The following is an 18,483-nucleotide window of genomic DNA, read 5'->3' on the forward strand; positions in this document are numbered from 1 at the left end:
CTTTCTATCCATTTGTACCATAATACTTTGTGGGAATCTCATTTTCACCCCCATTTTTACAAAACTTGTAAAGAATTCACGCTACCCATCCATAAAGAAATATACAATAGAACTGCCCCTAGGCTTTCTAAAGAGGCTGAAGTGGATATCTTGCCAGTAGCTAGATGGTTTGGGGAGGAGACATTTACCTATATCAGAGTATTTGGGAGCATTGCTTCAACACATGTTCTCCCATATTATGTTCTCGACAAATTATTAGCCAGAGAAATAGCCTACCAAACAACAGGGGAAGTTGGATTAAGGAGAGGACTTAAAGAGTAGAAGAAGTCCATTTGGCCTACATTTCCATTACAATGTGGTGCATTTGCACTACATGATTTTGGACATGGATGCAAAGAAGCGGAGGTTATTAAATCTCTTAAATTAGCTACATTTCTGGGAAGGTAGTATGACTCGGACGACACTGTTAAGAATTTTACTACTATGGTGAAAGTAAAACCATTCACCCACGAAGGGGACACCTTTGATGACCTATTCCTACAGGCAATAACATACTCACAAGTGTTTGCATTTGGAATTGACAACTATTACACCAATTGATCTTAGAGCTTTCCATGTGTATAGAGAGAAAAGATTATTGAATGTCCCATTGGACCTATTGCAGGTAGAACCAATAAGGGATCCAACTCCCAGCATAAGCTTGGATGACAGCTCCAAAGAACACTTTGAAGCAAAAACCTAAGAGAGATCTACGGATGAGTCAGAGCACTCAGAGAAGTAATCTCAAAATGGAGGAGGACATACAAATAATGAGTCCGAAAAGGACACAACTGGAACTACAGAGGAAACAACTGAGCAAACTTCAGCAAAGAAAAAACATAAATAGTCTCTGCATCAACATAGTCGGGAAAGAGCCCAATTATTGACTTTGAAATGGGAACCGTTCAATAAGAAGCTTCACACAGATTCAAACCCTAATAAAACATCAGAGATACAGACTCCTAAGCAAACCCAACACAAGTCAAATCTAGAAACGACAAAGGAAGGAGTTAAGGACACACAGAATGTTGAAATCATTCATGTTACACCCACTTCAGAGATTGTTGAGAGTTGAAGAAATACATCCACTAGATGTATTTTATAGTCCCACCCACAAAGTTGTAGTCAAGAGACAGACGAAGAAAAGAAAGGTGGACGCTATGACTATTACAAGTTATGAAAATGAAACAATGGAGATTGTTTGGAAGGCCTCGCCCATGGATCCATCTGAAAATCTCACAAAATTATCGCAATATGTAGGAGCCTATGCCACAACAACTATTGAAAAAGCGACAGAGGTCCAAATGCTGCTTAAGGAAAAAAGACAAATAATTCTATCGTTAGAACAACAATTAGCTGAGGAAAAATCTAATAAAAAAGTAGAATTACATGTAGCCCAGCTCCAAGAGGAATTTGAACAAATGAGAATACAACATCAGGCTAACCTAGCAGGAAGAGATGCATGGATACAAGCTATAACAGATAAGTTTAAGGAGAATCTGCAAATTGATGCGTTCATAAAGTAAACACTCACTCTTAACTCCCAAATAATGCCACAAAAGGAAGTACTTTGCCATAAGCTTTTGCAGATAATTCCTTGTTGCGAAACCAGTGAAAAGATAAAAAACCAAGTTGTTGACATAAGACTTGAGTATGATGAAAACCATCAAAGGGTTTTTGACTTTATCACATGGAAAGAATCAGAGGATGGGAGAAAAGATGATCTGCCGAAGTTGGAGGAATCTCAAAAAGACATCCTTTTCACAGATTGGGATTCTCGGTTGAAGCAAGCAGAAAGGGCAACAATGATAGCAGCGACAACAACAAACAACATAATTGAAGCCATCAACGAAAATTTTCATTGCACCAACCTAGTTACATAATGTACCAATATTTCTTCTAATTTCAAATAGTTGAAGTAGAAATGGAGACAGGCATCACAGGAAAAGGAGGAGGTGATCAGACAACTGAATAGGCTAAATTGGGAAGCATACTGGTAGTTTTTAGTTAAACCATATAGTCAGTGGATGAATTTGAGGTGCTTAACAACCTCAACACAAAAGATGGTTCCAGCACTAATAGATGATATATTTATTGCGTAGTTAAAATCTGCAATTGGCCAATCGACTCAGCTTAAGCCTATGACATATATTTTCGATCTCAGAGATCAAGTGCAAAGGAGTTAGTCATTTAGTTTATTTTTAGTTCAATTTTATTTTTGCATAATCTGAGGAAGGTCATTTAAACCTCCTTAACTATTTTTTGTAATAATCTATTTTAGGACCTATAGTTTAGTATTGAAACCCCTCTCATGCATTTAGATAGAGGTCTAGAAATTTTATCTGAAACATTTCACTTTTGTACTTTTGAGGAGGTTCTGATGGAATGAATGGACCAAGATCTATTTTCTTTCAAATATCTAGCATTCTCTACTGAAATGCACTTTTGTAGTCTTAGAATGTGCTGTATTGATTGAGATTGGATTAATATCGCTGAAGCACATGAGCAAGACTCATAATATATGGTACTCTTATCTTATGATCTTGTTTTATTTTTGTATCAGGCAATACTTCTTCTTTAAAAAATTTATGTGTGTAAGTCTAAATTATAGTTTAGCATTATTTCACTTTTGTATGATGTTGGCTTTGACTTTATTCTGAATACATGAATGATTTTATATGTGATATATATTTCACAATCGTTTTGCCTAACTATTTATCCAAAATGATTATTGTTAAACGATTTCACTTCTTATTGCAGTTGAATGATCTATATTACCAATTATTGTAGGAAATCATTGTAGATCGCATATTGTATTTAATCCCCAGGTATATTTATAGCTAAATAGTGTTAAAATAGGATATATGCATGTGTTTATTAGTTAGATTAGATTACACTTAGCTCAACCATTCTCTCGTTATATCATTATCACCCCACCAACACTATCAAAATATTTTCTGGGAAACTGGTCTCATTATCCCTAGTCTAAGCCACTACACCAAATGGAAAAGGAGTTTCTAACCAATGTCTGAACCAGGTGGTTTTGCCCCATGTTGTCGCAATGATTTTAGAGGCATCAACATTATGGCGCTAGAAGGAGGGCCTAACTATAAATGAAAAGTAAATTCAAATCAATAGGCCATTCTAAGAGTAAAACAGCCTCACCATCTCCTCCAACTTCTCAATCGCATTCCAAATCTCCAAATCCTAAGTGAGAAGTTGTAAACAAACCTTTAGAATCCACTATTTTGATCTCAAAGAAGTCAGATCAATCTTCTTCTATAGAAACCCCTAAAATCCAGTCTTTGATCCATAAGCTACAGGGGATTTCAATATCTCAAGAAGAATCTATGTTATTCCAAGCTAGCGTTTCTTTTCAGTTTCACTCATCTCAAAGGTTAACTAGAGCACAAAGCGAAAAATTTGGGATTCTGCCATTTGAATTCCCTCTACCAAATCATAAGAGAGCTAGGAAGACACAATCTAAATCCCACAGTGAGGTTCTCTCATCATCACATCAAACATCATCATTCATTCCATTCACTTCATCACAAAATAAACCATCCACCTCATAAGACCAAATCATGGTTTACACTGGTACTAGAGAACAAGCCTCCTCTACCCAATCACATTCAAATAGTGGAACATCTTCCTCTACATAGATACCTATGATGGCTCAAAACCCACAAAGGCCATGGACAAATTCAGGAGCTGTTCTGATGGTGGGACCCTTACATCCATTGCTTGCCCATCCACAAAAGTGGTTACCAAAGTTCAATCATGATGATGGATTACGAGCTGAAGAACACATAAACAATTTTATGTTATTCATAAACCTCAACGAAGTAGAAGAAGATGCAATTGTAAGATTATTCCCTTATAGCTTACAAGGATCACTAGGATCATTGTACTTTTCATTACCATCGGGTTCCATTAATAGTTGGGGTGCCTTTCAAGAGCAGTTCCTAAGCAAGTTTGGAGATGACATATCAACGACTACTCTTATCAATGATCTCTCCAACTTGAAAGTCGAACCTAGAGAACTGATTAAGGACTTCAATTCACGTTTTAACAAGTTATTGAATAAAATACCAATGGCATCTAATCCCAACGATGAAGTCCAAACTGAATGGTACATTTCTTCCCTTCCCTCAAACACAACTATTTTTGTCGATAGAGCTGCCAAACCAACTTTGGCAGAAAACATGAAAGAAGCCATAGCTGTAGAAAAATGTATTTTAGCCTTAGATAAGAAGAATGCATTAGAATAACGAAAATCCAAGAAAGGAACTTTTAGGGACAAATGCAAGAAAAAACCACCTAAAGATCCTTCTGATATTGAAGGTCTACAAAATGTCCTTAAAACCATGTCCAATGAAATGGTTGATATTAAGAAACAAGTAGCAGAGACTTCGTCAAAGAAATATTTCATACCATACAAAAGAAATCCCTCCTCTTGTACTAAGCCTCCAAGCACCATATAAAATGTTGAATCAGATGTGGAGGAAGAAGAAGTATCAACAACTGAAGGGAAAACATATGACGAATAAGTAGTCGAGTTACAAGGAATGTACACTTTTATCCTTCCCAATGAAGAAGCACAAGAAGCATTACCTATTGCAAGTAGGAGTAGAGGCCCTATTGATTTGCCACAAACAAATTCAAAGTAGAAGGTATCAAATCTGGATCCCAAAGACAAATCAATAGGTAAGAAATATTCATCTAAATCCACTCAAACCACTCCTCCTGAAATAAATTCTTCACCTTCAGCTAAAACCCTGCTAGTCTCTGATGAAATGGAATAGAACATAGTAGAAGATATGAAAAGGACTAGGGAGAACATCACATGCCATGAGCTTAGCAAGTTAAAAGATCAATAAAAGCTATTGCTTAAAGATCTAAAAGCAGTCCCTACTTCTTCCCTTCCTGCTACTGTAATATCGCAAGCTGCCCAAGAATGGGGAAGGCCTCCTAATACCTCATTAGACAGAATCAATCCTACTGATATTGCTCTAATAGGAGGAAGATCCAAATCCTATACTCCTCCATTTATTTTGATTTTTGAAGTTTTCAACAAGAATCTACATAATTGTTTAGTCGATTCTGGAGCTTCATCCAACATCCTACCAAGAACAGTCTATGAAAAATTAAATGTGGAGCCCCAAAAATATATTGTTTGCATTGTACAGTTAGATCAATCCCAAGTCAAAGTTATAGGAGAACTCAATCAAGTCACTATTAGACTCTCATCAAACCCAAAAGTGTGTCAAGTCAGTGACATTCTTGTGGCTGATATCCTCGAGTTCTATGACTTAATCCTTAGCAGTGACTGGTTAGAAAAGCTTCATGGCTATTTTTCAACTAACTGGTCCCACATGTGACTTCCCTATAATGGCAAGCCAAATCAAATAAGGGTTGACCGTGAAAAGCATCAAAAGTATATCATTACAAAATTAGAGGGAGAGAATGAGCCAGTCGCAAATAGCACCAATATCATCAGAAACTACTCAGTTGAATCATTTCTAGTAAATATTAATGCAAATACTTCACCCTCCTTGGAAAATTCTGTTATAGCGCAAGTTGAAAATTATTCTCAAACAGATACTTCTAAGTGTGTAAATTTTTTATATAAAGCTGTAGTTAGCTCTTTATTTTGGAAATTAGTTTTTAACAGATCCAAATCTAATGATGGAGCCAGAGCATGATGCATATTAGTTATCCCAAAAGGGGAAAAAATATGTTTGCATGTAGGATTTAATTTGAATGCACATATAACATTGTTGAATATGAAGCATTGGTTCAAGGGTAGTATAAAGCCAACAACCTTAATATCAAACATCTTCAAGTGTTTGGAGATTCGAAAATTGTGATAAAATAGGTAAGAAATACTATACACTATTTGTCTGGACATTTGAAACATTATCAATCATTAGTCCAAGACCTCACTTCTCACTTTACAACGTTTAATATTTCCCCTATCCCAAGACTCCAAAATGGCGGTGCCGATCTTTTGGCTAATGTTGCATCCAAGCTCATTCCACTAGGAGATTATAGCCCCAGTCGCTGTTCTATTGAATTGATTTTTGGGCCTTCTATTCCTGACAGTATCACCAATTGGAGAGTCTTTAATAATGATCCAAATATCATAAGTTTACTAACATCTAAAGGCTCTCATGATGACCAGATAATAGATGAAGATCAACATGACCCCCAGCTTAAGAAATAAACGACTATGAATTCCATACCTAAGTCTATGGATAAGCTAGAGGAATTATATGATCTCAAGGAAAGATTCAAAAAACCCACTAACTCAAAACGCCAAAGATCAACTTTGACATTTGAATTAATTAATCTTGGAACTGACCTTAAGCCTCAGAATATCAATCTAGGACTTGGTCTTACACCAGATGAAAAATCAGCCTTCATTCATTTGTTGAAGAAATACAACAATGTCTTTGCTTGGAGCTATGAAGATGTTTAGACATATGACCATCCCCATAATATGTAATGAAAAACCCGTGCAACAAAATCTAAGAAAGATCCATATGAATTTAGAACATTAGATCAAATCCGAATTGAATAAGCTTCTCAAAGACAAAATTATCTTTCTTGTCAGGCACTCAAGGTGGGTTTTCAACCTTGTTGCCATCAGAAAAAAGAATGGTGATATTCAAATATGTATAGACTTTCACAATCTCAACAAAGCTTCTGAGAAGGACAATTTCCCATTACCTCCTATGGAACAGATACTACAATTAGTTGCAGGATCAAAACTAATGTCTTTTCTGGATGGATTCTCAGGTTACAATCAGATTCTAGTACATCCAGATGACCGGCTAAAGACTACCTTTCTAAACAAATGGGGCACCTATGCCTATCAAAAGATGTCAATTGGGTTAATGAGTTTTGGTGCCACATTTCAGAGAGCCATGGATATAGCTTTCAAAGCCTTGGTTAAAACATTAGTGGTAATCTATTTAGATGATATAATTGTGTACTCAAAAAGGCACGGTAATCATTTGAAGGATTTAAAACAAATATTTGAGCATTTTTAGAGGTATGGAATTTCTCTCAATCCCAAGAAATATTCATTTGTTGTAAGTGAAGGAAATATCCTTGGCTTTATTTTATCCAAACAAGGAATTCACATTGATCCTCATAGGATAAGAGAAATATTTGACATCCCCTTACCTCATAACAAGAATCCATGCAATCTTTACTAGGCAAAATAAATGTTGTCAAAAGATGTCCCTTGACTTTTCACAAATTTGTTTACCTCTCTAATCTGTGATTAAGAAAAATTCTCTTTTTAAATGGGGTCATACTAAGCATGAAGCCATTGATCTGATTAAATATGCAATCATAAATTCTCCCTCACTAGCAACCCCGAATTTTTCTAATCATTTCATTTTATATACCTTTTCTTCCGAGAAATCATATGCAGCTATATTAACACAGGTCAATGATGACAAAGCCGAAGCACCAATTTCTTTCTTTAGGACCAATTAGCAGGGGGTTGAGTTAAACTATTCAGATGTTGAAAAATAAGATTTTTCTATTTTCAAACCAATAAAGCGTTTTAGACCCTTTCTCCTGAAAACTCACACCAAGGTAGTAGTCCCACTCTCAGCAGTGAGACATTTATTAATACAAAGAGATGTAGGTGAGAAAAGGGAAAATTGGGTAACAACACTACAAGAATATGACATTGAGATCAGACCAGCTAAAATTGTAAAAGGTCAAGGTTTTTGTAGAATGTTAGCAAGAGCATCCAACTTACTAGCACTATAAGATTCAGGTGATGATATACAAGTATATGAGGTAAGCTTCAATGACACTGAATCTAAATATGTTGATATCATCTTTTATTTTAAAAATGGATATGCCCCTACACAATTAAGTTACAAAAGAAAAAGGGATTTGAGGTTAAAAATAGTGTTGTTTAGAATAAATTATGACTTTGTTTTGCTTAGATGTCTTGAAAAATCTGAGGCAGAAAAGGTTTTGTAGGAGCTCCATGATGGACTAGCTAATGGGCATTTTGGAGGGGACACAACCGCACATAAAATCCTGCATGATGGATATTATTGTCCAACCTTATTTAAAGATGCACACGATTATGTAAGGAAATGTAATGTATTTCAAAAAATTGTTGAGAGACAGAGGAAACCCGCATTACCATTGCATCCAGTCAACATTGAACAACCATTTGAACAATGGGGACTGGACATAATAGGTGAGATCATTCCTCACTCTTCAAAGCAACATAAATATATCCTTATAGCAAATGATTACTTCACAAAGCGGGTGGAAGCAATTCCACTTAAGGTAGCCAATTCTGAAAAAATCATTGAATTTATTGATCAGTTTATTATTACCAGATTTGGTCTACCATCCGCCCTCATGTTTGATAATGCATCTTATTTTACAGGCAATGTTATGACAAAATTTTTCTCTTAAAAGACGTTTTAAACTTAAATACTTTGCTAACTATTGTCCTCAGGGAAATGGCTTCGCCGAATCTACAAACAAAAATCTCATAAGAATCATCAAACAAATTGTTGATCAAGGTCAGAAAAACTGGCACAAATCTTTAATATTTTCTCTATGCGTAAATCGAGTAACACAGAAGGCCTCAATAGACACTTCTCCATTTAATTTGGTCTATGGGAAAGAAGATGTCCTCCCTAAAAATGTAGCTATTCCATCACTAGCCCTTGTTCAATTTATTGAAGAAACCCCTTCCTCTTCTATGCAAGTAACACAATCACTAATCCTTAAGCTCGAAGAAGAAAGGGAAAAGGCCAAAATCACACATGCACATCATCAACAGTTAGTCAAGTCTTCATTTGATGCAAATTCTGTAAGCTCAAAATCCTTTCAGCTCGGAGACATGGTATTGAAATGGGATAAAGAAAATGAGGAAAAAGGTAAGCATACCAAATTCCAAAGAATGTGGCTTGACCCGTTTTAGATTGTAGAACAAATAGGCCCATCAAACTTTTTATTGCAAGATTTATCAGGCAAGAGAGATTCTCTACCTGTTAATGGGAATATTCTAAAAAAATATTTTTCATACAAGATAATCTCTTCTATTCATTTTATATTATTTCCTTTAATTTTTAGGAAAATAAAAGTTGAAGTAGGATTTAATTTTGGCCTTTGTAAATAGTCTCTTTTATATTTTAACTTTTCACTTGTTTAAGTAGAGATTGTTAAGAAGATGACTTTAACATTTGAAATATTAGCTAAGTTTTATCTCTCTAAAATCACTTGTCCTCTAATAGAATTAGTTGTCCTTTGGTAAAACCCAACTTTGTATAAGAACCTTTGTTCTACCATCAGTTAAGAAAAGTCTATATAACAAAGCAAGGACTCTCTACAGAGAAGCATCTTTAGCTCTATAATTGTCATCCAGAAAAATATTAAGGAGTCAAGGATACTCCCCATCTAGTGAGGTTTGACTTTTTAGAGTGTAATTCTAAAATATTCTTAAACTTAAAGGATAATAGGTCTCATCAAGAGCCGACTTACCACAATCATAGGGAAGTAACAAGTTGACATTACCAATACTGCATACCAAAACAGGGTAATGGCTTGAGATTATGTTAATTAAAAGACAAGGGCTCTCATCATGAGCCCACTTGTTTAGTTAAAGTTACAACCAGTGAATGGCATTGTCAATTTTGGCCACCAAACCAAGACAATGACCTTTAAGAAGAAAATGAAAATTTTAAGAAAAAGGAATTGTTTAGAAAAGAATGAGAAAGAAAGTAAGTATATGAATATGAATTTATCTTTAAAAATTGCACTCTTACCTAGATGGGATATTGAATCATTCTGGTTAAAAGGTGACCTTGTCGAGCCTATGGATGGCTGCTGGCAACAGAGGGTCTACCTATGACAACTGAGTATATCTAAAAGCTAATATGCGAGAGTCCCCTATTTTTTATCTTTAAAACCAAGTAATGATTGATGTAGACAAAGCAATTTTCATATTGAAGAGGATAATCAAATGGATGGTAATTAAGTATATTTTGTTTTTTTTTGTGTTTGTTTTTGTTTTTGTTTTTTTTTTTTTTTTTTTATTATATTCAGAGAAACGTTACTTATCTTGTATTTCATGTATTTTTATTTTTCTTAACTACCTTTATTTTGGAAGTTTTTATAAATTTCAAATAATTGTTAAAGATAACTGGTTCTTCTAGCAAATTGCCAATTGTTGTGCTATTCAACAACACCCCCCCCCCCCCAATTTGTTGGTATAATAGATAATATTCTATTAGTAAATGGGGACCCATGATAAAATCCTTCAAAAAAGAAATTTAGCACTTAGACACTTTCTCTTAAGTTTTTTGGAATAAAGCAAGATATCAAGTCAAAACCCTTTGAAAGCTAGCAATCCTTGCCTTTTCGCACACTTCTAGAACAAGTATGTCAAAAACCTTATTAACAAGCAAAACGCGTGAAAAGAAATCAAAAGAATCACTACGCTTAACTTAGATATCATTAGACTTTTCATTTAAAAATAAGAGCTAAGGAATTTCCTATCAAAATAAAGCTCGTATCGTGTATCATCACTCACAAAGGGTGCACTCTCACAAAGCATGTTGAAATGTGAAAAATGCGATATTGCGATGAGATGGTCAATATTATCGCATTGCGTCAGAACACTTAAGAAAGTTATGAAATTTTACGGACTGTGCGATGTTACAAAATGCGATAAAAGCCCGAACCTAATAGAACCCAATATCATAAAATGATGATTAAGTCTGCCTTGTGATGAAAAGTGCTTTATAAGGTAAATAGATTTAAATAATAAAGAATCCACCACTTATCCTGCATCTTGCATCCCGCAAGAACTTAAGGAACTTTAAGAAAGTGCACAATCAAACATGCGAAATGTGATTTGTGACAGTGCATCACAATTGCAAAATCGACATTCTCGCAACTTAAGTCCGCCACCTTCAAAGCCATCCTTCTTGTTTTGCGATGCGATACATTAATGAGCAATAAAAGCAGTGATAAGGAACTATTAATGGCTATTTAATATAGGTTAATGGCATTTATGAAAAAAAGCGGCTCAATGTGATATGATATATTTTCATCTATGTTTGACTAAAACTCCTTTCTTGTCACCTTTTCAGGTTATCTGCATCATTCATTGTCATTGTCATTCTTACTTGTGTTTATCCAATAACTTCCACTTTTCTCCATTTCAAGAAAAATCTGGGTGGAACATTGTTGGAAAAAATGGGAAAGAAGGGAAAGGCAACTGCGCCTAAGAAATCAGAAATGATTCCTCTTTTCTTCGATACTCTGTGTAGAAGATATGGAGGAACTACAACCTAGGAGGCTATCTACAACTTATTAGAAGGAGAGCACCCAAGGCCACTGGAAACAAATGCCATGGAAGATTCCCAAGAGTCATTTGATGCCTCCTATTTTGAGATGGCATGCTATTTCTTGCACTACATAATTGTACGACCATAGATAATCACATATAGTGACATGGCCAAGTGGGTAATTTACGAGGTAGACATTGCAGAACGAATATTCAAGAATCACAAGCAAGAGGTCAAGGGGTATTTTTTAGCAGACAGCCTACGAATCATGTATCAGTTACCAGAGCTAGAGAAGCTCTACAATAAATAGTTCCTTGAGAAATTTTCCAAGGAGAATGAAGACCCAACAAACATCACCCAAACCTCGATAAAAAATGAAGGCAAGCTCAAATGAGATAAAATGGGTATGTACTCTACAACATCCATTTCTCCCCCTTCTAGTTTGACAACAACAATGCTATGTAGATTGTTCAGTAAACCCGATAGCACCAATTTCTCCTCGGAATGGCTCCCATTAATAGATGCAGCCATGAATGCAATGATAATGAACTGGGCTCAAATTTTTTCAGATAATTTAGCACATGCCATTATGGAATATAGAAAAAAAATAAGTCCTTCTTTAAGGGTTTATCCCCCTTTTTTTATTAGTGCTTTTGTAATGGATTCAATCTATTTTAGTTCCAAATTTCCGATTATGGGATGGAAGTGGACTGTTCAAGACCCACTTCCTATCCATGTGTACCATAAGACTTTATGGGAATCTTAGGTTCACCCCCATTTTTACAAAAAATTTCAAGGAGTCATGCTACCCATCCATAAAGAAATATACAATAGAATTTCCCCTAGGTTTTCTAAAGAGGCCAAAATGGATATCTTGCCAATAGCCAGATGGTTTGGGGAGGAGACATTTACCTATATCAAAGCATTTTGGAGCATTGCTTCACCACATGTTCTCCCATATTATTTTCCCAACAAATTATTGGCCATAATAATAGCCTACCAAATAGCAGGGGAAGGTGGATTAAGCAGAGGACTGAAAGAGCAGAAGAAGGCCATTTGGCCTACATTTCCATTACAATGTGGTGCATTTGTGCTACATGATTTTGGACATGCACGCAAAGAACCAGAGATTATTAAATCTATGAAATTAGATACATTTCCAGGAAGGCAGTATGACCTGGATGACACTGTTAAGAAATTTACTACTATGGTGAAAGTAAAACCATTGATCCACAAAGGGGACCCCTTTGATGACCTCTTCCTACACACAAAAACATGCTCATGAGTGTTGCATTTGGGATCGACACTTTCTACACCAGATGATCTTAGATCTTTCCATGTGTATAGGGAGAAAATATTATTGAAGGTCCCATTGGACCTATTGCAGATACAACCAATAAGGGAGCAAACTCCTAGTGTAAGATTGGACGACAACTCTAAAGAACAATTTGAAGAAGAAACCCAAAAGAGATCTACGCATGAGTCAGAGCACTTAGAGAAATAATCTCAAAATGGAGGAGGACATACAAATAATGAGTCTGAAAAGGACATAGCTAGAACTACAAAGGAAACAACCAAGCAAACACTAACAAAGAAACAAACAAAAATTGTCTCTACATCAAATAAGTTAGGAAAGAGCCCAATTATTGACTTGGAACAGGAATGGGAATAGTTCAAAAAGAAGCTTCACACAAATTCAAACCCTGAGCAAACATCTGAGATACAGATTCCTAAGAAAAACCAACACAAGTCAAATCTGGAAATGATAGAGGAAGGAGTTAAGGACACTTAGAGTGTTGAAATCATTCCTATTATGCCCACTTCAGAAATTGTTTTGAGAGTTGAAGAAATACCTCCACTAGATGTATTTTATAGTGCAACCCACAAATCTATAGTCAAGAGACAAAAGAAGAAAATAAAGTTGGATGCTATGACTCTTAAAAGTTCCAAAAATGAACCAATAAACATCGTTTGGAAGTACTCTCCCATGGACCCGTATGAAACTCTCACAAAATTGTTGCAATACCCAGGAGAATATGCCACAACAACTATTGACAAAGTGAAAAAGGTCCAAATGTTGCTTAAGAAAAAAGGACAAAGAATTCTTCTATTAGAACAACAATTAGCTCAGGAAAAATCCAATCAACAAGCAAAATTACAAGTAGCCCAGCTCCAGCAGGAATTTGAACAAATGAGAATACAACATCAAGCCAGCCTAGTAGAAAGAGATGTGCAGATACAAGCTATAATAGATAAGTTTAAGGATAATCTGAAAATCGATGAGTTCATAAAAGAAGCGCTTAGTCTTAACTCCCAACTAATGCAACAGAAGGAAATAATTTGCCAGAAGATTTTGCAGATAAATCCTTGCTGCAAAACCAGTGATAAGATAACAAACCAAGTTGTTGGCATGAGACTTGAGTATGATGAAATCCATAAAAGGGTTTTTCACTTTATCACCTGGAGAGAATCAGAGGATGGGAGAAAGGCTGATCTGTCGAAGCTGGAGGAATCTCTCAAAGACATCCTTTTCACATATTGGATTCTCAATTAAGAAAGCAGAAAGGGAAACAATGATAGCAACGACAACAACAAATAGCATACTTGAAGCCATCAATGAAAATCTACATGGTGCCAACCTGGTTACAGAATGTGTACCAAGATTTATTTCGAATGTCAAATAGTTATAGTAGCAGTGGAGGCAGGCAGCGTAGGAAAACGAGGAGGTGATCAGACAACTAAGCAGGCTGAATTGGGAACCATACTAGTAGGTTTAGTTAAACCATACAGTCAGTGGATGACTTTGAGGTGATTAACAACCTCAACACAAAAGATGGTTCCAGCACTAACAGATGCTATATTTGTTTCACAGTTAAAATATGCGATCGACCAACTGACTCAGCTCAAGCCTATGACAGATATTTGCGATCTCGGAGATCAAGTGTAAAGGAGTTAGTCATTTAGTTTATTTTTATTTTAGTTTTATTTTCACATAATCTGAGGAAGGTCATTTAAACCTCCTTGTCTATTTTTTGTAATAATCTATTTTAGGAACTATAGTTTAGTATTTAAACCCCTCTCATGCATTTAGAGATAGATCTAGAAATCTTATCAAAAACATTCTTTGAAACATTGCACTTCTGTACTTTTGAGGAGGTTTTGATGGAATGAATGGAACAAGATCTAGTTTCTTTTAAATATGTAGCATGCTCCACTGAAATACTCTTAGAAAGTGTTGGATTGATTGAGATTGGATTAATATTGCTGAAACACATGAGCAAGACTCATCATATATGGTACTTTTATCTTATGATCTTGATTTATTTATGTATCAGGCAATACTTCCTCTTTAAATTGTTTTATGTGTGAAATTCTGAATTGTAGTTTAGCATTATTGCACTTTTGTATGATGTTGGCTTTGACTTTATTGTGAATACATGAATTATTTTATATGGAATATATCTTTCACAATTGTTTTTTCTAACTATTTATCCAAAACGATTACTGTAAAACGATTTCACTTATTGCAGTTGAATGATCTATATTACCAATTGTTGTAGGACATCATTGTAGATCACATATTGTATTTAATTCCTGGTATATTTATAGATAAATAGTGTTAAAATTGGATATATGCATGTGTTTATTAGTTATATTAGATTACACTTAGCTCAACCATTCCCCATGACATCATATATCACCCCACCAACACTATCAAAATATTTTTCTAGGAAAACGGTCCCATTATCCCCAGTCGGACCCACTACACCAAACGGAAAAGCAGTTGCTAACCAAGGTTTGGACCGGGTGGTTTTCCCCATGTTGTCACAACAATTTTCAAGGATTCAACACATTAATATTGTCCTCAAAAGATGAGATCTCCTTGTTAGCATGACAAGTAAACAAGAAATCCTTTCCCAATAAAGGTTTCTATAATTAATATCTAAGGCTTTTAAATTTTTTTAACAATGTCAGAGAAGTTGATTACATGGGAGTGCAGATAAATATTCACACTTCCACACAATCAACTTGTGTGGAGAATTTGAGCACAAATCTGACTCAAAAACTAATTTAATGCACATAACTTTCATTGTTATAAAGAGGTGAGAATAAACAATACAGAGGGTGAACAACCATACAGTTCCTGCAATGGCCATAAAGGAACTATATTGATAGAAAACAATCCCAGTAAACTTCCCAATAAATATTTCTATAATTATTATCTAATTTCTTTTTAGCTTTTAATGATGTGCAGAGAAATTGATTGTGCGGGAGAGCATAGAAAACACATTTCTCTACACTCTCACACAATGAGCTTGTGTGAAAAAGTTATTTTTCTTAGTGACATATTGGAGAATATTGAGGCTTTCTGGCAAAGGTTATGGTTCATATTGGAATTCTATTGAAGATATTTGAATTCTTTGTTTTATATATGAACTCTGAATTGAAATCCCTTGAAAACTACAAAGATGGGGCCTTTCTGTTATTATCATTCTTTACACATTTCTGGAATGAATTAACCGTGGTTACATTTTTTCAGTGACCTCACATTTCCTACCATATATCTTCATATTCTGATATATTTTATAACTGATGACTACGTGATTTGCTAAAGAGTGTGATGTTCTAGACCGCTAGTGGAGACTAACGATGTCAAACAGTTAATTAAAGTTGAAGGAAACAAGTTATCCAAGGACACGTTAGCAAACCATGTTAGGGTATACTCATAGGATCTCATGCTATACCTAATTTGTGGTTTCTCTATCAAATTTCAAAATTCCATTTCTCTCTTGATTACAAGTTTTCGGTTCCATATGAAGGCTAGAACTTTATAGGAAGCACCTCTATTTTGCCCATATTTCCACTTTAATTATATAAAAAATAAAAATTTGTACTAAAATGTGTTCAGACTATCAAGCCTCCTAACACTACTATTGAAAGGGGAAGAATATTGATTTTTTTCATAACTTTCATATCAACAATGATTTTAATGTTTACCCTCCATAGATTGTAAAGCTCCAGAAAGGCCCCATGTGTACATTGTTAGGATATTCCGACACATAGGAAATAGTTAAGTACAACTTGGTCTAGTATAGAGTTAGGTATAGAGTTAGGTAAAGTGTGTTTCTTTACCTTGTACATTTTGTAACTTACAATCCGACGGTTCATTCTCTCCTCGGTATTACCGACACTTGATCCATGGCTTGACACCCGATTGGTCCATGATTTCTATTTAAAGCACATGGAGGGTCATTTGTAGAGTAATCCGTCTATGAGAGAAGCTTATGTAAATTTTCATTCTTTTATTAATAAATTGCATGAAGTGGTCACGTTGGCTGAGGCCATGGACTCTTTCCCTCTTTGAGGGTTTTAACCACGTCAAAAATACTGGTGTATTGATCTGCAATCTGGTTGTGAGCGGTGTCCTTTGGTGTTCTATCTGAGGAACTTACCCTGTAAATTCCTACATGGTATCAGAGCTATTTGAGGGTCTCGTCCGTTGGTGATCCAAATCTGAAGCCGGTAGAACTGCATCCGACTGTTGTTTCCCAGATCTATTGTTTCTGACTACTTTTGGGCCGAGAGGACTGCTCTATTGTGTTTGGAGCATCTGTTCCAGTGAGGAACCCCTTTCGTTTCATGTGAAAAGGTTTCCGGTAGCCCTAGCTACGTCATTTTTAAGATCTGGAGGTATACAATGTTTATTTGCAGTTCACAGTTATTTTCTCTCTGTTTATTTCGATTTCGGTTTATTTAGCTTTTTTTTTATTACCGGATCTATACCTTTCATTTTTGTTTATGCTCTTTGCCCTGCGACTCTGTACGATCTGGGCAAATCAGAAACAGAAAGGAAGGATTTTTCTCATGCGTATGCTCTTTTCCCTGCGCCTTAGTGTGATCTCGGAAAATCAGAAACATTGAGGAAAATATTTAGTTTTTCGGCTAAAGCTAACTTTGAGCCGCCAGGTTCATTTTTTAAAATATTTATTTTTTCGGCTAAAGCTAACTTCGAGCTGCAAGGTTCGTTTTTTTTGTATGTCTGTGTTGGGTTTTGTGTTTTTTGTTTTGTAGGGAAAGAGAGCCTTCTCAAAGCAAGCACGCAACCCAAAGCATCAACCCCCCCCTCTCTCTCTCTCTCTCTTTTTGTATAGCTCACTTGGTGCAAATCTAATATATGACAATAGAGGTCTTGGGTTCAAGTCTCCATTTTTTGGGGGCGGATTTTTTCATTTCCACACATTCTCTCACTTCGTCGGCGACTTCATCAACTTTTTTCAAAAAGCCATAACTTCTTCATCCGGAAGACGTTTTCAGAGCCGTTTTTTTTAAACCAGCCTAATTTTTCGAGATCTATCCATTGGAACACTTAGTTTTAGCATCTTTAGCTTCAATTTCCATTGAAATGGAAAGTCAATACCAAGTTACCCTTGACAGTACCAACTACTTCCAATGGTTGTCCTACATTGAGGATTTACTTAGAAGTAAAGGTCTCTACAGAATAGCCTCAGGCTAAGAAAAGAAACCGAAGGATGAAGATAAGGCTACTAAATGGGAAAATAGGCAAGATCAAGCACGTGGATTAATAGGGATGTCTATTTCTCCAGATCTTAGATTCCATATTGCAGAACTTGATACTCCTGATGAAGTAATGAAACAAATAAATAAAGTTTTTGGGATTAAAAATGAACTTAGAGCCCATCAACTTGAAAATGAGTTGCTTACATTGGACCCTAGTAATTTTTCTTGCATTGAAGATTTCTTGTCCAAGTTCAAGTCCCTTAGATATCTCTTGGAAGGTGTTAAGGTTAAGAAGGAAGATAGTAACCTTATCTATTCCATTCTTACTAAGTTGGGACCAGCCTACTCTGTGTTTGTTTCCACCTTCCATTCTACAAGAGAAGCCTTCATTTCTCAAGGAACAGACTACAAGTCCCATTCCTTTGACTCTTTTTGTGATTCTTTAATAAGAGAACAAGAAAAACTCTTACACCTTGGTCTTCTTAATCTTGGAAACTCTTCCAAGAAAGCGTTAGCCGCCCAGCAGCAACCAAATTCAAAGAATCCTAAGAAGTCATATCCTAAAAAGAATGGTCCTAAA

The sequence above is a fragment of the Pinus tabuliformis genome, chromosome 2_1 (genome assembly GCF_031772625.1).
Source record: "Pinus tabuliformis cultivar Carrire ecotype Pingquan chromosome 2_1, CPIR1, whole genome shotgun sequence".
In the NCBI taxonomy this organism is placed as follows: Eukaryota; Viridiplantae; Streptophyta; class Pinopsida; order Pinales; family Pinaceae; genus Pinus; species Pinus tabuliformis.